Source organism: Panthera pardus, unplaced genomic scaffold (genome assembly GCF_024362965.1).
Source record: "Panthera pardus isolate Hobbes unplaced genomic scaffold, ASM2436296v1 HiC_scaffold_1, whole genome shotgun sequence".
In the NCBI taxonomy this organism is placed as follows: Eukaryota; Metazoa; Chordata; class Mammalia; order Carnivora; family Felidae; genus Panthera; species Panthera pardus.
This window is the reverse complement of record NW_026526654.1, coordinates 75,129,265-75,153,405: the sequence shown is the minus strand read 5'-3', so window position 1 is coordinate 75,153,405 and position 24,141 is coordinate 75,129,265.

Here is a 24,141-nt window from a genome sequence, read left to right as displayed (position 1 = left end):
TTCCTACCAGCAAGGAATAAGAGCTCCTCTTGTTCAACATTATTACCAGCACTTGTTGTCAGTGTTCGGGCTTTTGGCTATTCTAATAGGTGGGTAGTCCTCTTCATGGTTTCCATTTGCATTTCCCTGATGACATGTGATGTGGAATATCTTCTCATATGCCTGTTTTTCATCTACATGTCTTCTTTTGGTGAGACGTCTATGAAGGTCTCTGGTCCATTTTTAAATCAAGTTGTTTATTTATTGTTGAATCTTCAGAGTTATGTATTTTGAATAATAATCTCTTATCAGATATATTTTTTGCAAATGTACTTTCCCCTAGTCTGTGGCTTATCTTCTCACTATCTTGACATTTTTTTTTCGTAAAACAGAAGTTTTTAATTTTAGTGAAATATAGCTAATCAATCATTTCTTTCATGGATCATAATTTTTGTGTTATATGTAAAAGGTACCACCATACCCAAGGGCATCTAGGTTTTCTCCTGTGTTATATTCTAGGAGTTTTATAATTTTGAATTTTATATTTAGGTCTGGGATCTATTTTGAACTAAAGGGCATACTGTCTGTACCTACATGCATTCTTTGCATGTGGACATCTAGTTGTTCCAGCACTATTTGTTGAAGAAACTATCTTTGCTCCATTGTGTTGGCTTTGCTCCTTGGTCAAATATCAGTTGACTGTCTTTATGTGGGTCTATTTCTGGGTTCTCTATTCCTCTTCGTTGATCTATTTGTCTGTTCTTTCTCCAATACTGTACTGTCTTGATTGTTGTAGCTTTATACTGTACTATAAAACTATAGTTTTAAGTCTTGAAGTTAGATAGTATTACTCTTCCAACTTTATTCTCCTTTAATATTATTGGCCATTCTGGGTCTTTTGCCTCTCCACATAAATGTTAGATCAGTTTGTTGATATCCACAACATGGCTTGCTGGGAATTTGGCTGGGATTGCACTGAATCCCAGTGCATCGATTGGCTAGGTTAGGAAGAACTGACATCTTTATAGTATTGAATCATCCTATCCAGGAGCATGGAATATTTTCACATTCTTTTAGTTCTTTGATTTCATTAATCAGAACTTTGTAGTTTTTCTCATTTGGATCTTAGTCATATTTTATAAAATTTATATTTAAGTATTTCATTTTTGAAGTAAATTATATTGTGTTTTTAATTTCAAATTTCACTTGCTCATTGCTGGTGCATAGAAAAGTGGCGGACTTTAGTGTATTAATCTTGTATTCTGCAACCTTGCTTAAATTACCTATTAGTTCCAAGAATTTTTTGTTGATTCTTTCAGGTTTTTTTACATAGATGATCATGTCATCTTGAACAGACAGTTTTATTTCTTTCTTCCCAATCTGTATGTCTTTTACTCCTTTTCTGGTCTAATTGCATTAGTTAGAACTTCTAGTACAATGTTGAAAAGGAATGGTGAGAGTTAAGGAAGTTATCAAGTTGAAGTTTTCCTCTATTCTTAGTTTACTGAGAGTTTTTATCATGAAATAGTGTTATATTTCTTCCAGTGCTTTTTCTGCATCTAATGATATGGCCATGTGATTTTTTTTTTTTAACTTGTAGATGTGATGAATTAAATGAATTGATTTTCATATGTTAAACCAACCTCAGATACCTGGAATAATCCCCAGTTTGTATGGTTTATAATTCTTTTTATACATTGTAGGTTCTGATTTGTTAATGTTTTCTTGAGGATTTTTGCATGTATGTTCACAAGAGATATTGGCCTGTAGTTTTCTTTTCATGAAATGTCTTTGTCTGCTTTTGGTATTGGTGTAATGTTGACCTCATAGAATGAGTTGGAATTACTCCCTCTATTAGTCTTCTCTGAGAGAGATTGCAGATAATTGGTATAATTTTTTTTTCTTAAATACTTAGCAGAATTCACCATGAATGCACCTGCTTCTGTTGCTTTCTGTTTTGAAAGGTAATAATTATTGATTCAAGTTAATTCATGGATACTGGCCTATGGTATTTTTTATTTTACTTGTGTTAGTTTTGGCAGCATACGTTTTTCCAGAAATTTGTCCAGTTCATCCTGGTTGTATAATTTGTAGGCATAGAGGGGTACCTGGGTGGCTCAGTTGGTTAAGTGTCCAACTTGACTCAGGTCACGATCTCACGGTTTGTGAGTTCAAGCCCCGCATCGGGCTCTGTGCTGACAGTTCAGAGCCTGGAGCCTGCTTTGGATTCTGTGTCTCCCTCTCTCTCAGCCCCTTCCCTGCTCATGCTCTGTCTCTCTCTCCCTCAGAAATAAAATAAACATTAAAAAAAATTGTAGTCATAGAGTTTTTCACTGTATTCTTTTAGTATCCTTTTAACATGCATGGGATCTGTAGTGGTGTCTTCTCTTTGATTTCTGATATTAGTAATTTCTCTCTCTCTCTTTTTTTTATTCTTAGCCTATCAATTTTACTAATCTTTTCAAAAAATCTGATTTTGGTTTTGTAAATTTCCTCTATTGATTTCCTTTTTTGCAATTTCTTAATTTCTGCTTTAATTCTTACTCTTTTTTTTCTCCTGTTTACTTTGGATTTAATTTGCTTTCCTTTTTCCTAAAGTAGAAACCTGGAAATTTATTTTTGAAATTTATTTCTAGCATATGCATTCAGTGCTCTAATTTCCCACTGGGCACTACTTTTGCTCCATCCTACAAATTTTCATAAGTTGTGTTTTCATTTTCATTTAGTTCAAAGTTTTTAATTTTTCTTATGATTTTTTTCCTTGACCCATGTGTTATTTCAAATTGTGTTATTTAATCTGCATGTATTTTAGGACTTTTCATTCATCTTTGTTATTGGTTTCTAAGTTAATACTACTGTCTATGAGCACATAATGTCTGATTTCTATTCTTTTGTATCTGTTAAGGTTTGGTTTATGGCTCAGAAGGTGGTTCATTTTAGTCAATGTCTTTTTAAAAAAATTTTTTAATGTTTATTTATTTTTTAGAGAGAGAGAGAGAGAGAAGAGAAGAGAAGACAAGAGTAGAGAGAGAGGGAGACACAGAATCTGAAGCATGGTCCAGGCTCTGAGCTGTCAGCACAGAGCCTGACACAGGGCTTGAACTCACAAACCATGAGATAATGACCTGAGCCCAAGTCGGACGCTTAATCACATTTTGGTCAATGTTCTATGTGAACTTGAGAAGAATGTGTTTTCTGCTGTTTTTCAATGAGTCTATATATGTAGTTACATCCATCTGACTGATGGTGTTGTTGAGTTCAACTATGTCCTTACTCATTTTCTGCCTGTTTAATCTGTTCATTTCTGATAGTGAGGTGTTGAAATGTCCAACTATTATAGTGGATTTATCTATTTCTCCTTGCAGTTTTATCAGGTTTTTTTGCCTCATGTTATTTGCTGCTCTGTTCTTAGGCTTATACATGTTAGGGACTGTTATGTTTTCTTGGAGAATTCACCCTTTTATCATTATATAGTGTCCTTCTTTATCCATAATAACATATCTTCTCTGAAGTCTGCTCTGTCCTTACCTTTTTATAGCATATTTCATCATGTCTAAACATGATAAACTACTGCCTGGAGTGACATTTACTAGGCTAATGAAAGTAGGGCACTTAACACAATAACAGGTGTGTTATAAACATGCAACAAACACTCACCATTATTATCAATAAAGTTCCTGTGATGATATGGGTACTTAAGAAGTGTTGTTACAATATATTTTAGGTCATAGAAACATTTTCACAAAATTCTTATCAATTCCTTAGATATTTATTGGGCTTTTTCTTTTAGTTATGCATCATTCTAAGTACTGAAGATATAGCAGTAAACAAAATAGGCAAACTCCTTGTCTGCGTGGAATATGCATTCCAGTGTGAAAACATAAAACATATAAAAATAAGTAAAAATATAATGCCATATAAAGATAAGTGCTATGACATAAAGCAAGACAAGGGTCTATTACAAGAGAGTAATGAAGGCTGCTATTTTATTTTTAAAAAAAATTTTTTTTAACATTTATTTATTTTTGAGACAGAGAGAGACAGAGCATGAAGAAGGGAGGGGCAGAGAAAGAGGGAGACACAGAATCTGAAACAGGCTCCAGGCTCTGAGCTGTCAACACAGAGCCCGACGCAGGGCTCGAACTCACGGACCATGAGTTCATGACCTGAGCCAAAGTCCGACGCTTAACCGACCAAGCCACCCAGGCGCCCCTGAAGGCTGCTATTTTAGATGGTCAGAGATGCCTCTAGGTAGATAAATTATTAAGTCTGAGTAGAGACTAAATGAAAGGAAGAAATGAACCATCTGAGAGAAGTGAATATCAGAGGAAAAAACAGTTGTGAAGTCTTCAAACATCCTTGGTTTTTTGAGACACAGCAAGAAGGTCAGTATTAATGGAACAAAATAATGAGTGAGGAGAATAGTAAGGGAATGATATTGGAGAGGAAACTAGGGGCTAAGTTGGGTAAGGCTTTGGACTTATTCTTGGTAAATTGGGAATTTATTGAGGGATTTTGATCAAGCAAGTGACCTGAATTGCCATATATTCTGGCCATTGTATGATACACATATTAAGGTGTGGGGTAAGGGTAAAAGCAGTAGCTATTGTAATAGCCCTGGTTCGTTATGATAGTGACCTAGGCAAAGAATACAGAATAGGAGTCATTGAGAAGTGTCAGATTCTATACACACTTTGAAGTTATAACTATTGATTCTGAGATCTGAGAGAAGCCAAGGATGACTGCAATTTTTATGATTTGAGTAACAGAGTGAATGATGTCACATTTTCTCAGATGAGGAACATAGGGGTAAATGAAACTTTTTGAGGAAAGTTTTATCTTGATTAGTTAGTTTCAGAGAGCTATTTGAAATTCATTAACTAGTAAGTTAGATACAACTAGGGTGAGCACATAATTGATCATTTCAGCCATGACAGTTTTGAGAGTGAAAGAGACTACTAACTAGTTGGGTGCTAAGACAATAGATGTAAACTTGAGCTGTCCCAGGGTTATGTGGTCACCCTAGATATGAGAATCTAGAATTTAATGGAAAGATTAAGCCTAAAGATTTAAGTGTGGAAGTCATCAAGTTATAGAGTGGTTAGCAATGGGACCAGATGAGATCACATTGGGAGTGAGTATATATAAAAATGAAAACAAGTCAGGAGACCAAGAACTGAACTCTGGCTACAAAGTTTAGGGATTGAGAATAAATTTATAAGAAAGAAATAAGGATGATTGTAAAAGAGATCTGAGACAGAGTACCACATTATATAGGATTAGCACATGGTGAAATTAAATCTAGAATAAAAATCTGTCTTTTAAATTACTTATATTACTACAAGATAAACAAGAACAGTATATTTGGAGCAAGAAGTCTCAAGTTTATTTTTTTTGTGTTTAAATCAAGTGTTTTACTTGATTTAAAATTTTTAATCAAAGTACATATTTGATTAAAAAAATACTACTATATGATTATATAAATGAGAATCCCCCTTCTCTACTACTTTGTATGACTTAAGCTTGCTCCGAAAGGCAATTATTTTCACCTTTTTCTCTGGCCATTCTATTTCTAAATATTGAAAGTGATGTGAATAATTATAATATCTATCTCTTAGAGATGTTGGAAAGATTAAACCATAAGAACTACATGTGTCAGTTGTTATTGTTACTTTTATCTTTAATTCACTGTTATGGAGGAAGAGGACTTGGTGTTGACATTTTCCCTACACATGTCTCTTCTCTTTATCCTTTCAATGTTTTATATTGTGTTTTGAAGTAAATCCATATTTAGTGTTATGATTAGCACAACCCTAAATATACATATATAAACCACATATTATATCATTATCACTCTTTTTTTCTGTATACCATTTTATTTTTTCTAAACGTAATAATTACCTCAATTTTTGTTTGCTTTGGTTTTCTCTTTCTCTCCAAATTGCAAACTCCTCTCAGTACAACTAAAGACAACAGGATATTTACTCATCTGTTAATAAACAAATTTTTAAATTTTAGTGCAGTCAAATTTATAGTTTCTTCCTCCAGTAGTACTTTGATGGTTTTCAAAAAGGCATCCTACCTTACCCCCACCCCCATATCATAAGGAAAATGTCCTATAGTTTTTATTAACATTTTAAAAATTTTGCTGCTTACTTTTATGTCTATAACTCACATAGAATTGACATTTTGGTTTCATAGTAGATAAAGATCAATTTCTCTTTTACACGAAAATGCAATCATACCAACATCATTCATTGCATAACACTGTTTCCCTACTGATTTACATGTAGGGAAATCATGTATGGCTGGTTGCCATAAATCAAACTTTCACATAGGTGTGTCTGTTTCTTAGCTCTCTAGACTCTAATCTGATAGAGTATACAAGATAACACATCATTTTCATTTGTTTTCTTTGGTATATATCACACTTCCTCCCGCTACCTAATCAAGCCTTCTAGCTCTTGCTTCAAACTGGCCTAGTTGCTCTTCAGGCCTTATATATCTTTACCATAAACCTTGGAATTCTTTTTTCTCTCTTATGCCGGATTCCTTGTTTATAAGACCCATGTTTTGTTTTGTTGTGTGTTTTTTTCTCTTGTTTTCCTCCTTCCTTATGGTGAAGCATATCCTACATTAGTTTTCTGAGAAAAGCTGTATAGAGAGGGTGCATTTCAGATCTTGTGTATCTGAAAATATTTTTATATCTATTCTCTCACTTGATTAATAATTTAGCTGGATATGTAATTCTAGGATGGATATTATTTTTCTTTCAAAATATATTTTTCTAGTTTCTACTATTACACTTAAGATTTCAAATGCCTTTTTGATTCCTGAACAGTTCAACTTGAAAACTCACTTCCTTCAATTTTCCACCACCCTATTCTGTCTCTGTTTTCTTTTTCTGGAACATTAATTAGTTTATTTCTGAATATCCTTAATGGAATAGCTATTAAAAGAAATCTTCCCTCTCTGATTTTCTTTCTTTTTGTCTTTTGCTCTAGGTTCTGGGAGATTTCCTATACTATACTTTAAAAACTTACATTGAAATTTTACAATTATACTACCACATTTAAAAATTTTAGGGGCACCTGGATGGCTTAGTTAAGTGTTCGACTTTGGTTCAGGTCATGATCTCACAATTCACAGGTTCAAGCCCCACGTCAGACCCTGTGCTGACAGCTTAGAGCCTGGAGCCTGCTTCAGATTCTGTGTCTCCCTCTCTCTCTGCCCCTCCCTGCTCAGGCTCTGTCTCTCTCACTCTCTCAAAACTAAATAAAAACATTAAAAAAATGAAAAAAATTAAATAGTTCCTTCTTATTATGTAAATATTTTAAAACATTTTTGTGGCATCTCATCCTTGTTTCATAAGTGCAATATCTTCTCTTATCTGAGGATCTTAATTAACTTTTGAAAAAAAATTTTTCTTCTGCTCTCACAGCATCTTTACTTCCTTATTTTGGTGAATCTTCTTCAAGTCGGATGTTGTCCTTAAATATTGAGTTGTGTAGGCTGTCCATTTATATTTAAGAATGAGATATTAAAAAGATTATTGGAAACTATGTGGACTGGCGCATCTACTGGTGAGTTTCATTGTAGGGCTGTCAGGCGGATACCTAATTCTTTCATTGACGAACACCCAAATGTCTGTGTCTGTGATTCTTTTCCCTTGTGTTGATCACTTTCTTTAGAATTTTCAATTTTCATGCCTTGAGAATATAAGGACACTCATGCTCCTACTATGTAGTATATTAACTTTTAATTAATCTCCCTGTTTTTGCTTTGGCATTTCTTCTTTGAATTTAGCTCTTTTGTCTTTAGCTCAGAGGGCAACAGAGAAATGCCTGGTTTTGCAGGGTTGTGAAAGGGGTTGGGAATCTATTAGATTTTAAACCCAGTTTTTCTGAGTTATGCTGAACCCACACACTCCAAAACCCCTGGTGTTTGCAGGAGTTGCTGCAACATAAATTATCATCCTTCCTTAAGCTTTCTCAGATTAGCTGCATTAGGCTCCCCCATTACTTCTTGGGGGAGTAATTAGTGCTCCCCCATTACTTCTCAGCTCTAATTTGGTTTCCTTTTTAAAAATGTATTTTAAACTTCTTCCATAAGGTTTTGAACTCAAGGATGCATTTCATATTTTAGTTCTGTAGCCTAGTAATGTATCAGCCTGAAATTATTATGGCTTCTCTTTTCAGTAAACTGGAATATGATTGTGAACTATATAATTCCCTGCTACATCCAATCACCTACTATTGATGAGGGAGCATAAGGCAAGCTGAGGGCAAAGTACAGGCTAACAGCAGCACCCCACCCCCCACTTCTAAGTGGGGTAGATATGATATTCCTCAGACACTCTTGGCTGCCTAAGAACAAAGGAAAACAAAGGCTGCCAGAAAACAAATGGTTGACTGATAGAGATCACAGTAATGCAGGATAGGGGTCTCCTTCAGTTTATGGATAACTTAGTAAACTACAAGAAAAAAGCAATCTTTTCCATAGCCTAATCTCCAAAAATACATAGATTCCATTTCCTGGAGCCCTAAAATCACCCTCATCAAGATGTAGGTGTGTTTAAGTGCTTGCCATGGTGATGTGGGAAACAAAGGCAAATGAAAAATTAAATTCCCTTACTTCCTACAGCCCATCAACAAGTCTTTGAAAACAGGCAGAGTGACCTTTCTCTAGGAGCTCAGTTGTCTTGATGATGACACTTTGCTAGGGGCAAAAGGGAATCTTGGCTTAGCATTGTCCTGTCCTGTCAGGATCTTGTTAGTCTCCTTAAACACATAAAAATTCCTTTGCAAACCTCCTTTGTCTTTAACCCCCAAGTATATGTTGGCAATTATACTCTAAGCATATGGCCTCTGATATATATCTGAAGGGTCTCATGACTGAGACCCTGTTTATTACTAAACAGTAATAAAATGACATTTTCCTAGCAACAGCTAGCCCCCCAAGTTCCTAGAAACCTTGCTTTCAAAATTCCCTAGTGACAAGAAAAAAAAAAGCTTTAGAGATTTACACTATCCCTGACCCCCTCCCAACCTGAAGATATATAATCTTCAAAACCCAGTGCAGCTCTTTCTGCTCACAGGTCCTGTCCCCATGCTTTAATAAAATCAACTTTTTTGCACCAAAGACGTCTTCAGGTATTCTTTCTTGGCCATTGGCTCCAAACCCCACCATCACTTCAAAACCTCATCACTATTCAGAATTGCTACGAGTAATTTAGACACTATGAGAACTGAACATCCTCATGAACTTTGTATGTATTTTATGACTGAGAATGAGCTTAGTTTTCTTTGTATATTATGTCAGTGTGTTTTTATAGGTAAAAAACTTTTTAACTTTATTTAATTTTCATTGATAATAAAAAAAATTTCTTGACACACATTTACCATCAAGGCAAAAACTTTTAACACCGTAAGGATTTGACTGCTTGGTAAATGGACTGGATATACCGTATTCTTAGGGGGATCTTAACATGGTTAAATAATAATAGCTTTTAAATAAAAAATAACTATGTATTTGGCTGTAGAAAATGTTACAAATGTGCTTTCAAGAATTAAAAAAAATCCTTATTTGTTAGGTTTAATAAAATGTGCAGTTGAAAAACTACAGTTTTTACCAAGGGAAATGAATGGAATATGTTATGTATTAAATCATTCCAAAAGACTGCATACTTGAGAACTTCAAAGATCAGTTTGGCACTCTACCATGGTTGATTTAGGATGGAAGAATGTTTTCTCATTCTGGCATACTTGCTTTCATTATTCTTCTGTATCTCTCCATATAAGTCTATTGAACTGCAAAGAGCAAGTTAAAAAAAAAGTAATCAGCGTAATAAAGCAACATAGACTTCCCAATTCATTTAGATTTGCTTCCACTGTTGTAGGATCAGATTTTACTGTTTGAAAACGTTCAAAGTTCAAGTTTGACCAGTTCAAAATACATTAACATTGTGTCAGTAGGTTTGCCTTTTTAGTATTCCTTTTGGCAAAGCTACTGATGATAGTAACTGTTTTAATTCTGAAATTCACATTTACTATAGATATTGGTAAATGAAATTAAATTCAACTCAACAGAATTCGATTTATTGATTAGTTGTATTCATGTTACAAACCCAACCTGCTCAAAGGATAAAAGACAGGAATAAAGGAAACTTTACTCTTTGAATGGCAATGCCAGACATTCAGTCTCTTGTGGTTCTTCTTGGAAGAAGGACCTTCCCATTTTTTATATATTTAGATCTGAGTGGGCGTTTATATTCCTTGTACCAATCATAGACTTCAGTGCCCAGAAGCAAAATAGTTCCTGATAGGGACTATTTGCTGGCCATTTGCTGGCCTCTGGGAGTTTAGGTTTCTGGATTACCTCAGATTATCAATATTCAATCTCTTGGTAGTCTTGACTGCTGAACACAATCCTAAATATAAACCAAGTAAAAATCCCACTAAGAAGTCAAAATTACATTCTCAAAGTACCAAATCTCACATTTTTATTCTAAGAGCTCTCATTCAGGGATTATATCAATGAACTTGCTTTAGACACGATCTTAGTATGTTTTGTTGTACAGTGTTTCAACTTCCTGATGGTTGATGAGATGAGAAGTGTGTAGTAGAAAAACTTTCAGAGATTGAAGTGGTAAGTGATGGCTAATAGTTTGTTAGTGAAGGGAGAAAAAAATCATGTAAATTAGCAGAAAAATTATAAAAGTAAGGAAGTTTGGGGCGACAAAATGAAAGAGTAAGCATATCTGTATATCTAAACCGTTGTTGCGTATCTTTTTAGAAAAACAGTGTTAATTCATGCTTAAATGAGAAGTGATAATTATTGGGGCATTGCTGTGAGTTAGCTAGAGTCCATAGGGTCAAAAGAATACTGTCTTTTTTTTTTTTTTTTTTTTACCTCTAGTTACTTCCGTTATTCGATACAAGAAATGCACACTAAACAAACTGGATGCTTGTTATTTCCTGGCCATATCATATTCTTTTATGCTTTCATGGGTTTGTTCTTTCTGAATTCTTTGTTTAGAGCTGGTCCATTTGCTGAACTCCTGCACATCTCTTGGAGACCAGCGTAAACAATTTTCTTTGGCACACTGCATCCTCACTCTCCTCTGGCAGAATGTATATCTATAATTAAAGTTCAGAACAAGCAAAAAAAATACACTTACACATTGATACACGTATATATGTGTTATGGTCAGCTAATGAAACTGCATTTTTATAGGTCCATATAAAATCAAATATTAGCAATTTCATACAGTTTTTTGCCTTTTGGCCATCCTGATTTTGGAATATAAGTGCCAAAGCTTCATAAATAAATGAACAAAATAGACCTGTATTTGCTAACTTGGATATATGTTTTACTAATGCCTATATTATATAGGAATTTCATAATTGAAACAGGAAAGTGATCATCACTGGTAGACACTACACCAGATGACATACACTCTAACTTGAAATGCCACCACTTAGAAAGCAAACGTTATTTGAATACTTAAAAAGATCGAGGAAGGCATATCTTTAAATAGACTATGAGGAATAAAATATAGAAGTGAAAAATATACGCATATAATCTTATTATAAATCAATAACTCCCATTAGATAATTTATGCTTCTCTTTCTTTTATTATGTTATAAATTCCCTGAGGGAAAATATTATTTTTTCACTTTTGTAGGATCTTTCAATGAAAATAATGAACTTCCAATGTTAGAAAATAGTGCTGAGATTGTCATTACAATGATTATGGCATTTATATTGGAGCAACTTATTTAGGCAATATTTACCAAAAGATGTAAAGATTTTTTTTAAAAAAAACCTCTCTCACCCGTAATTTCACTTCTTCTAATAAAGTTACCTGATATATGGAGAAAATACAAATGCTTGAATATGTTTATACCACTGTTACTTAAAAACAGTAAAATACTGGAAGCAATATAAAAGTTCAGTGACACAGCAATATTTTAATATATTATCTCTGTAATAATTTATCTCTTCATTAATATGTCACACAGTGACAAAAATGATGGTTGTGAATATTGTGGAATAGTAACAGAAAAATGATAAAGAAAAAAGATGAGGTATAAATTTTATGATGCTTTAGATTAACACATGTGCATATTTTTAAAAGACCTGAAGAGCATACATAGATACAGTTTTTGTTGCTTTCTTTGGGTTTGAAGCAACTGCTTTTTACAAAATACCATGTGTATTTTGTAAAAAAAAGTGTTTTACATAATTTTTAGAATTAAAATATATATAATTAAGAAGACCCTAAAATTTCGGATCTAAATTCTGTGAATGTAAAACTAGTGAAATAAAATGTGGTTTATTGCATTTCTATTATAAGTTTCTCTCCCCCTCCCCGCCCCAGTCCTTGCAGTGATCTGTATAAATGAGCACTGTCTGTCTTCTTACTAGACTTTCTTTTTCTTCTTAGCGCTTACCATCTCTGACAATTATTATTGTTTTAAAAACTGTAATTGTTAGAGCATTTTTGGGCTCACAGTGAAATTAAGAGGAAGTTACAAATTTCCTGTATAGTCCCTATCCCCATGTAAGCATTTCTCCCATTATCAACATCCCCCGTCTGAGTTGTACATTTGCTACAACTGATGAATGCACACCATGAATATTGACACATCATAATTGTCCAAAGTCCATAGTTTACATTACTGTTTATTCTTGGTGTTGTAGATTCTATGGCTTTGGAAAAATAAATGTATAATGACATATATCCATCATTATGGTATCACACAGAGTATTTTCACTGCCCTAAAAATCCTGTGCTTCTACTAGTCATTCCTCTCCACACTTTCTTCCTGGAAATCACTGATCTTTTTACTGTCTGCATAGTTTTGCTTTTTCCAGAAGGTCATATAGTTGGAATCTTAATGGTGTGTGGCTCAGTTTCTTCATGTACTTTTTATGAATAATAAGAATTTGTCACAATGTTAATCCTCATGAATTTCTTCCTGGAATAATCTTGTTTACTTTATCTCTTTTCCAGTGTCATTTGATGGACAAATATGGTTATAAAAAAGGAATATATTAGCTTTTTTGTTTGAGAGTTCTTGAAATATAAAACAATTGCTCTCAATATACATTAACCAATATCCTCTCTTTATAAAATATTATTTGTAATTTTCCTTTTAGCGTAATGAGATAAAATGCATAGGTAATATAGCCAGCCTACTTATATAATTTAAAAGTTATCAATAAAATTCTCTGGGTTCAACTTTAATATAAAGAGAAACAGAAAGATTCTAATTTATAATAAAATAACATGCATTTTAATTGAAAATATTTGGGCATAACTACACAGGAAGTGATAATGAAATATTGATATTTCTGATATTAAAATAGATATATTTAGAATATATAAGATCACAGGTCCATCTGTATAGGAAGTACAACAAAGTGAAATAACAAAGATAAAAATACACACTAAATGAAAACTGTTACAATAAGTATTACATACTTATTTGTATATGATAAGAAAAAAAGGGAAATGATCTTCAATGAATTATTAGTAGCATACCAAGACTCACTGCAAACTATAGAACTAAAGTAAATAAGAAGGCATGATATTCCTGAAACTAGGTTAAGCCTTATTTATAAAGGTAGTGTCAAAATCATTCTCTATGTTATGACACAGGAGAGAGTAGTAACCCTCTTGGTAACATTCCTTCCAACTTGAACTCCCACTCAAGAGGCATACATTTAGTCACTATGCTTAAAAGATTATGGAGGACATAGCCTTTGATACCCAAATAGAAATAGAGGATATATTGGAAGGATAAACAGCAACCATTAGAAGTTACATAGTGAACCTCTGGGACAGTATGAGAAATAAAAACAATAAGCAACTCAATATATATATTTCTAATTATTGTAAATTTTATAAACAAATACATAGGGTGGCTATAATGTCAAATATTTATAAGCCGTATTTGCTAATGAAATTCAAAAGACCCCTGTATTTCATGTGCTATGCCAATTTAATATTAAAATATTAAGAGATCTCAAGTCTACTTTGATATGTATATGCAATTGTTTCATTGTTTGCATTAACTGCACCACTGCTTTGAAATCTTCAGTATCTAGATAATTCCAGTAGGGTGTGGTTGTGTGTACATGTGGGTCCCTGGGCAACACTTTCAGCATTTTCAGTGTAAACATTTCCTGAAGGAATTAAGTTGAAATATGCATAAGTAATCAATCATGTTGGCTCTTTGGTTAGAAATGTATGGCAACTTTCCGATTTTGCGAAATATTCCATTTTTTTTTAATTTTTTTTATTTTTTTTTAACGTTTTATTTATTTTTGAGACAGGGAGAGACAGAGCATGAACGGGGAGGGTCAGAGAGAGAGGGAGACACAGAATCTGAAACAGGCTCCAGGTTCTGAGCAGTCAGCACAGAGCCCGACGCGGGGCTCGAACTCACGGACAGTGAGATCGTGACCTGAGCCGAAGTCGGTCGCTTAACCGACTGAGCCACCCAGGCGCCCCGCGAAATATTCCATTTAACAACATGACTAATCCTCAATAAGGTCTTACGATTTGACTTTGATGGATAACATGAAGGACAAAAGTCCCCAAATGTGGAATTCTTTTCATAAAAACCTTACCGCAATCCAAAAAGAGTGGTGAAAATAGTTTTTTGTGTGTGTGTTGAAAGGCATGTATTTCTAAACTCTAAGGAAAATATTCACAGATATTGTACTTCAGAGAACCCACTTGATATAGAAAAATTCAGTTTATAATTTTTCAGATAGCACACAACATGAGAAGATTTAGGAAAACCTAGTTTTTTCTGAACTGGGATGTAGCATTGCTAGACAAACACTTGTCTCCCTAGAACATGTTGCATGGAGGCAGGGTACGCTGGCAAATATATATATAATATATAATATATAAATTAATTATATATATACATTAATTAATATTATTAATATATATTAATAATATATAAATTATATAATATATTATATATATATAATTGCTTGTAGTAGTAGTAGAAGTAGTAGAAGAAGAAGAAGAAGAAGAGGAAGAAGAAGAAAGAATGGAGTTATGAATGAGAATTAACTGTCTTCATTAGAAGAACTCACTTCATTAGAAGTGAGATGTGGGGAAGAATTATAACACAGAACAAAACATTGTATTCAAAGGCTAGAGGAAAGTTCTTGACTGGGAGGGCTCCTTTAACCACCCCCACACATTTATTGAGATATAATTAACATATAGTATTGTATAAATTTAAGATGTATAAGGTGTTGATTTGATTTCATATACATATATTGCAAAATGATTGTTATCATAGCATTGACTAACACCTCCATAATGTCATATAATTGCCATTTCTTTCTTTTTATGGTGAGAACATTTAAGATCTACCCTAAGGGTGATTTCTTGAACCATCATTTACTCATGAAGCAATTCCTACCATGATTTTTCCTTGGCTCAGAATTTTTCTGGTATACATTTAAATTTCATAAATGTTGCTAAATGAATTATACAAATTACAGTATTATTATTGTATTATTTGTAGGGAGTGTATCAAAGCTATTCCATTGTAGGACAAAAAAGTAATTTTCACTGAAGGATGTGGGCAGCAGATTTGAATAGTTTATAAATCGGCACCCTTCTTAGGTGCATAATTGCCTACAGGTTTTTACCTTTTACATCGAGATCTATACAACCCAGAGATTATGGGAGGCCATGGGGGAAGTGGCTGCCTGAAGTTGAAATAGCCTTCAGTGTTAGTTATACCAAATTTCCACAGCTTGTAGCTAATGAAGTTACAGACTATAATCTGATTGACATAGATCCCTGTTTCCTATATAGCTAACAGATGTTTTCTACAGGAGCATATTAACATGATTGATAATTCCTTCAGATATTATATGGAGAAACATCTGTTGATTTGATTACACATAGGGACATGCACAGGTATTAGAATGGTTAATTTGGAATAGATCACTTGTTTTTCAACTTATTTATGCAGAATTAATATACATAAATCCTCTATATGTGAAGTTATTATACCAAAAATATCTAGAAGAGGCAGACAGAATCAACTCCAGTTTTTTCTATGTGTGTTGTACACATAGGCAACTCAATTCTGATTGAATAGCTTTTTCCTTTGTGTGTAAAGGAGCTATTATGATAAATAGTGGATACCTAAGTTGCATTTTTGGTTTTTACTGAGCCAGAAGAAAACTGTTAATGTTATTAAATGATTGGTAAGTATTGTCAAAGGATTTGGAATTTTTAAATATGGAGGAAGGCTTGAGAAAAGATGTCAACAATATTTATTTAATCTATGGAATTATTTATTTAGCAAAATTGTGAATAGGGAAAGTTTATTCTTAGAGAAAAAAAAACCTATTGCCTTAATTCTCCCTTTAGAGCTCCTTGCTCTCCCTCTGCCCATTTCAATGAATCAATTCTTTCTTATTTTCTGGATAGTCACCATCATCAAAATCTGTACTCAGTGTATACTAAGGTGAGACACATTCATAATGGTATAAAGTTTGCTTCTTTCCAGAATAAGCCCATGTTAATAAGTGTAACCAAACTTTTTTGTGGGTTTCTTCTATGAGCTGCAGAATAAGTAGTTGAAGCCAGAAATTCTAAAAGACTGTCCATGGATCCAACGTCCTAAGCAATTTTCTAAAGAGCATTCCATGGTCAAATGATGGAAAGATTATCCCTTTATTGGAATTCAAAATTCATCTTAGAATACAGATTGTGAGAAGATTTGTGAAAAAATTTCTTTAATTCTGTTTAACACAGCATTTGACAATTGTATTTGACCATGAAAGCCAACTATTATTTGTTTGTTTCTGTATCACCTATTGATGTTTATCAGAATCATTGGGTCATGGGATGCATTACTAGAAATGCTGCTTAGGGATGTGGTCCATTGTCTCTGAACTCATGCTGCCTGACAAGTTTGTCACTTTGACATTAATGGGATAGGAAACTGTGACCAATGATTTTTTTTCCACAGAGGACAGAAAAAAATTTAAATTTACTAGTTTACCAGTAAGAAGACTTTTCTGACATTGGACATAAGTTATACTTTGAGCTCCTGATCTGGAGAAGCTCTGAAGACTTTAGAATAAAAGCATTTTTGATCTTTTTGGGCTAATGTGAAGTGCAAGATACTGTGTTGTTCTTATTGAATAAGGCCCAATAGACATGCATGAGAAGTTTCAAAGTTTATTGCAAAGAGAATTTATTTCACTGGACTTTATTCATGTTTTTAATACTCAGATAAGTACTATCTTCCCCCTCTGCATTATTTTCACCACAGCATTTACCATCATCTGATATATATTTTACTTATTTAATTTATTGTGATGCCTCCCTTAACCGGAATATAATCTTCATAATGACAAGGGAAATTTCTTTTATTCATTGTTGTGTATCCAGCATTTAGAGTAGTGCCTGACACATAGAAGGTAAAAAAAATAATGCTAGCTATATTTGTTAAATGGATGAAGTAGCCCTGAATTAGATATATATCTATATTTAAAGGTTTTATCACCACACAGGTAATAGATATATTGATGACAATAGATGAAATCATCTAGGGAAGCTATATGGAATGAAATGGTAAAAATTCTTGAGTTGAAACTTTTGAGGCTCAGCAACATTTATAGGGAAGCAGAGGAAGAAAAGTCCATATGGGCACTGAGAAGGAGAAATGAGGAGATACATGGAGAATGAAAAGAAAATGGTAGCTTAAAAATAATTGACAAGACCATCAAGAAAGAAATTATACTAAGACTACAGAGAAATTGGGTATGAGAAACATCTCTTCTCTAAAGAGTACTACTTAAAAAAATTTTTTTTTATATTTATTTTTGAGAGAGAGAGAGAGAGAGCGAGCATGAGTGGGGGAGGGGCAGAGAGAGGGTGACAGAATCTGCAGTAGGCTCCAGGCTCTGAGCTGTCAGCACAGAGCCCAAGGCGGGGCTCAAACTCATGAACTATGATATCATGACCTGAGCCGAAGTTGGTGGCTCAACCCACCTAGCCACCCAGGCGCCCCAAGAGTCCTACTTTTAATTATCAGATTTTCTAAGATGTACGTTATACCTAATTTCATACAATTTGTACTGGTGAAGATTTTTCTGCAGGTTTTACAACATAGTAATTATAAAGAACTTCTGATAGTCATGTTATAGTGTAACTTTTAAAAATATATAAAATGTTCTTGATTTTGGAAAACAACATGTGATCGAGCTTACCTTTGGTGGGTGACTTTGGAAGTGAGAGAATTAAATTTTGGCATCTTTCTAGTTCTAGAGTAAGTGTGGGGGGTATATGAAAAATGGAGCTGTAGTCTCAACTCGTGTAATCTCAAATCATGTGATATTCCCCTAGGGCCAATTCAGATCATGTTTCTGGTACCCGCTGTCATTTCCCTCGTCTTGTAAGGTGGGCCCTATATGTAATGGTGACACATGTCGGTTTTTAATAATGCAATGGGAGTTGAATTCTCTTGCTCACATGTGTAAGGCATGTCAAACCTATTTGAGGAGACTGTTAGACCCATTGGTACTAAATTTGTAATATATTAATGTATTGGGTTATTCTGAATTTATTATGGATATTTTTTTCTTTCTGGATAATCTTTATACATCTATATTTCCTTAGTAGGTGGAATAGTGGCAGTGAAATTATTTATGCTTGCACTATATATAAATAATTATTTAAATATTCTCTACACTCAGTGTGGGGCTTAAACTCACAACCTTGAGATCAAGAGCCACATCCTCTTCTAACTGAGCCAGCCAGGTGCCCCTATCTTGGCGCTATATTTAGATTGAAAGCGTGGTAGTCCTTAAAGTTCAGTATGGAGGTTTCTAGGAACATATATTTCTGGTAATCTCTAAAAATATTCAGTCATTGTCTTTATAACCAATGGTAGCATGCTTGTTTTAGGAGCTGACTTCTACCCTTTTCCTAATGATTGAATTCAGTGAAATTCTAGCTTACTACTTTGTACTTCAGAATTATAGATGAGAAAAGAAAGATTGGGAGTCTATAAAACCAACCACTTTTGGTTCTGTGTACTATTTCTCTGTAACTATATAAATGTTTATATCAATTATACTTAATTTAATTAGTGTCAGTTAATCTAATTACAGAATTCGTAGTGATTTTTTTTAAAAAGAAGACTCAGAATATGACACGAAAATATAAATCCCTCCTACTATTATACTTTACAAAGAGTAGGCTGGACTTTAATTTTGTAAAAGGAAAATGCCTTTGCCTAAAAGAGATATTTTTATTGATTGTGGATATTTTAATGTGAAATTTGGCACAATCATCATCTTGGTATAGTGGAAAGAGTTTTACACTCAATTAGAATTCCTAGATTCTAACCTCTGTTCTGTCATTTATTATGTGTTTTCCCATTGACAATATCTGGGTCTCCGTTTATATGATTTTTCTTATTCCTCTATATCTTTAGTATCTTATGATTATGAATTATCTTGATTGAATAAAAAGGAAACACATGTCCAAATTTGGATTATGTGTACATTTGGACAGTCAGTTGAAATTGCTTCAGGTTTTCAAGAAGGATGAATAGGAGATTTTACTTTTCTTTTAATTCCAAAGAACCCTCATGGAATAAAAGATGGTCAACTCCTGTGGCAGGGAATGTAAATTTTGTTCCACCAGCAGTCCAATTCTCCTGACATGTGTTTTGCTTTTGCTGTTGAGGGGCCTTTTGAAGTTTCTTGGAAGGAAGTCTCATGCTATATGGAGAGACAAGCCAGGGCAAGCAAAGTTAGTAAGAGGAATGTGGCACACACGCTTAAGGCTGCTAGTGCTGTTTGTCATTTGTTGCAAAAGACAGTGCTCGCTTTGGCAGCACGCATACTAAACTTTCTTGCAAGACTGGTGAAGCTTTAGTTGCTGGGAAGTGGAGCCCAGAGTTCATCTGTTCATGGAAACATTACGCCTAGACTAGAGAATTGCTGTCACTTCAGCTATTACTTCATTTTGTGTGCTTTAAAAATACAGACTGTTCTTAATCATTTTTTACAGTCATTTTTATGATTGTGATCTGTGTTGGAAAACCCTGGGGAAAATAATAAGAATAATCTGAATTCTAGATTTTTGGGCACAGTTGTAAATTTGTAGGTGTCTTTTGTTTGATAGCTTTTTAAAAAATTACTTAATTGAAAAGAAGATCAAGAGAAAACAGTGTTTCAAAAACATTTGCAGTTCGTGATATATGAGTCAGAAATGAGTAAGGCTAGGGATAGGTCTGTTTGATGTGCAAAACTCTATTTTAACATTACTTGAAAAAAAACCCACTCTTTGATGTAGGATATCAGGGAGTCTCACTAAATGTTTTCTGTTGAAATAGATAAGACAATTATAGGCTCTGGGCTCTGGTTCTTAGGCTAGTTTGTGTGTGAGTATAAACATGTCCTTTATCTTTTGAAACTTTTTAGAGAATACTTTCCAGATATGGTTTTTATTCATTTTAGACACTGAAACTATTAAATGTCTAATGTTTACTCAGAGCTGTGAGAGCAGCCATGAAGAAGAAAAGTGAACTTTTTTTTTTTTTAACGTTTATTTATTTTTGAGACGGAGAGAGACAGAGCATGAAGGGGGAGGGTCAGAGAGAGGGAGACACAGAATCTGAAACAGGCTCCAGGCTCTGAGCTGTCAGCACAGAGCCCGACGCGGGGCTTGAACTCACAAACCGCGAGATCATGACCTGAGCCGAAGTCGGCCGCTTAACCGACTGAGCCACCCAGGCACCCCAAAAAGTGAACTATTGAGTAAAGTTGCCTTGAAGGAATTCAGAGTCTAATTGGGAGGCAATATTAACACAGATTAAGCAAAGAGTCAACTCTACAAAATAGTGTTAAATTATGGACTATAGGAATTCTAGAATAGGAAAATACACAGAGGTCTCTACTAAAATTTCCTTTTAATTTATTTCCATTGTTGGAACATGCAACGTCTCATATAGCTAAATTTTTCAAATGATTAAAATATAGTGCTTTGAGATTTTAATTTAAATTATATTGATGAGGTTTTTAAAAGTTTATTTATTTATTTTGAGAGAGAAAAGAGAGAGTATATGTGCAAATGAGGAGGGGCAAAGAGAGAGGAGAGAGAGAATCCCAAGCAGGTTCCTCACTGTCAGCACAGAGCCTGATATGGAGCTCGATCTCACAAAATGTGAGAACATGACCGGAGCTGAAATCAAGAGTCAGACACTCAACCACTGGAGCCCCCCAGGCACGCCAGTGAGGTTTTAGTAAAACATACAACATAATCTTTTTCTAAATAAAAATGTTTCTTTATATTAGCATCATCATTAGGAACATAGGTTCTTTGAGCTAGAAATAAATTTAGAGACAATCTGGTCTAATCCCTTCATTAGATAGTTGTGGAAACTGAATCTCAGAGAATGTTCCAAGGGAGAACAGAGGCTAGAATCTAAGCTTTACCAACTCTTGGGATTTTATTATTGTATTATATTGTACTTTGGTATTTTCTTTTTGGGGTCTCTGATGTATGTAAGACTAATTTTTCCTCCAGGTAAGTGATTCTAGACTGTTATGCTTTTTATATTTTTTCTCTTTGTGTTTTGTTGTTTTTATTACTTTTTTCACCATCATCAGCCCAACAGAAGTAATGTTTTAAGACTGTAATATGCCTGCTTTAAATGGGGAAATGGCTTCTAGTTGTCTCCAAAATAAAGCTAGTAAGTACTATGAACAAAGATGGTACCTTTTAATCCATGGATTTAGGGGGAGTTTGGGCACGTGGCTTCCTGTTTTCCTCTCCATTCCCACTTCCACCTTCATCCTGGGTGCCTTTTTAGCCATACTAATGATGGTTCCACACTCTGGATTCCCATTGCTACTAGTGTCTACACCATCACTTTGACCACCTTCTTGACATTATCCTCAACAACTTTAACCTATTTTGCTTTCCTTTTCTGTAGTAAGCAACTCTCAATTAGCCCAGCTGTCTCTTTCTTTTTTTTTTTTTAACGTTTATTCATTTTTGAGAGACAGAGACAGACAGAACGTGAGTGGGGGAGGGGCAGAGAGAGAGGGAGACACAGAATCTGAAGCAGGCTCCCGGCTTGGAGCTGTCAGCACAGAGACCGACCATGGGGCTTGAACTCACGAACCATGAGATCATGACCTGAGCTGAAGTTGGATGCTTAACCGACTGAGCCACCCAGGCGCCCCTCCACCTGTCTCTTTTAAGTCTCTATGAGAAAGTTATTGGTGCTGCCTTAGGTTCAAAGTCTTCGAACTCATATGGCATTTTAATACTACCAGGAATTCTTCTATATTTTCCTAGACAACTCTTTCTCTTATTTTCCACAACTTTCAAAATTCTCCCCCTTCCAAACATGTTTTTCCTCTTACTTTTGCTCTTGTTCTCAATGGGTGGTCCTGCCTCACAAAAAAAAAGAAGGCTTCAACTAAGAGCACCCTTAGTTTCCTGCCACCAACCCTGAAATCTGGCAGCATTTGCACCCTTGTTTCATTTTTTCCCTTTGGTTACCGTGCATAGTGTGAGCTAGGGATCTAATTTTATTTGAATTTTTCCATGTGAATAAATAATTATTCCACTACCTTGTATCAATTAAGTCATTTTCTTCCTTCCTTCCTTCCTTCCTTCCTTCCTTCCTTCCTTCCTTCCTCCCCTCCTTCCTTCCTCCCCTCCTTCCTCCCCTCCTTCCTTCTTGCCTCCCTTTCTCCCCTCCTTCCTCCCCTCCTTCCTTCTTGCCTCCCTTCCTCCCTTCCTTCCTTCCTTCCTCCCCTCCTTCCTCATTCCCTTCCTTCCTTCCTTTCTTTTAATGTCATTAGTAGGTATTTTTTTCCTTTTAGGCCTGATCTGTTTCTGAGTTCTCTATCTGGTTAATCAGTCTATTTTTTCTCATGGTATTCATTATCACATAGTTTAATTACTACAGCTTTTTTGTAAGTCTTGATATCTAGAAGGGCCTGAGCCTCTACACTATTCTTCAAAATGAAGAGAGTTCATTGCAGCATTCTTCGATGTAAATTTTAGAATCATATTGCTAAGTTACCTAAAAATAAGTTTTTGGGATCTTTATTGTAATAGCACTGAATTTACATATTACTTTGGGAGAGAGTTGACATCTTTATGATATTGAATATTCTAGTCTGTAAATATGGTATATCTCTCTATTTAGTTAGGTCTTTTTTTTTAATCTTCTCTAATAACACTGTATGTTTTTCTCCACACAAGTTTTTATAAAATTTTAAGGCTTTTTCTTGAGTGTCTTATAGATTTTGAGGCTATTCTGAATAAGAATTTTCCTACCAAAATGACTTTTCAAAAATATATATCTGCTCAAAGCAAGATACTGCCTAAAATCCTTCAATGGATTCTTATTGTTCTTAGTATTAATATTTAGACTCTAATAAGACATACATGTTTCTCATAAACTGGCTCTCATTTTTCTTCTTATCCTCAGCTTTCATGCCAGCCTTATCATTTCCTTTAAATTCCAGCCACATAATTTTTTTTCCCTTAGTTCCTCATGCCTCCTGAATCACTGACAAGTACTGTCAACTCTATATCCGAAAATTTGTATTGCAAATCCAATCACATTTTGTCATTTCCACTGCTTCCATTCTAAACCAAGCAAACATTATCTCTGCCTTGGCTGATTATAATATCCTTTAATTGATTTTCTTATTTTTATTCTCACCTCTCTATAATCCATTTCCTACATAATAACCATTCTTTGAAAAATATAAATCAGATTATATATCTCCTCTGCTGAAAACCCTCTTTATTGTAGATCTCACTTGGTCATACATTCCAGCCCTGGCCCATTCTTTGTTCCTCAAACAAATCAAGGCCTTGTAGTTTTTGACTATTTCTTCTGCCTCAAATGTATTTTGACCCACCAAACTGTAAACGGTAGAAGAGCAGAGGCCTTTTCTGTCTTGCCCATGGCTCTATTCCCAGCCTTCTAAGGGTTCAATAAATATTTTTGAAAAAATAAATGACTGCATTCCTTTTTGATTCCTCAAATGCATTGGGTTCTTTTTAGCTCATCTCATTATTTCTCTTTGCCTAAAACAACATCTTTCTCTGTTTCTCCCCTC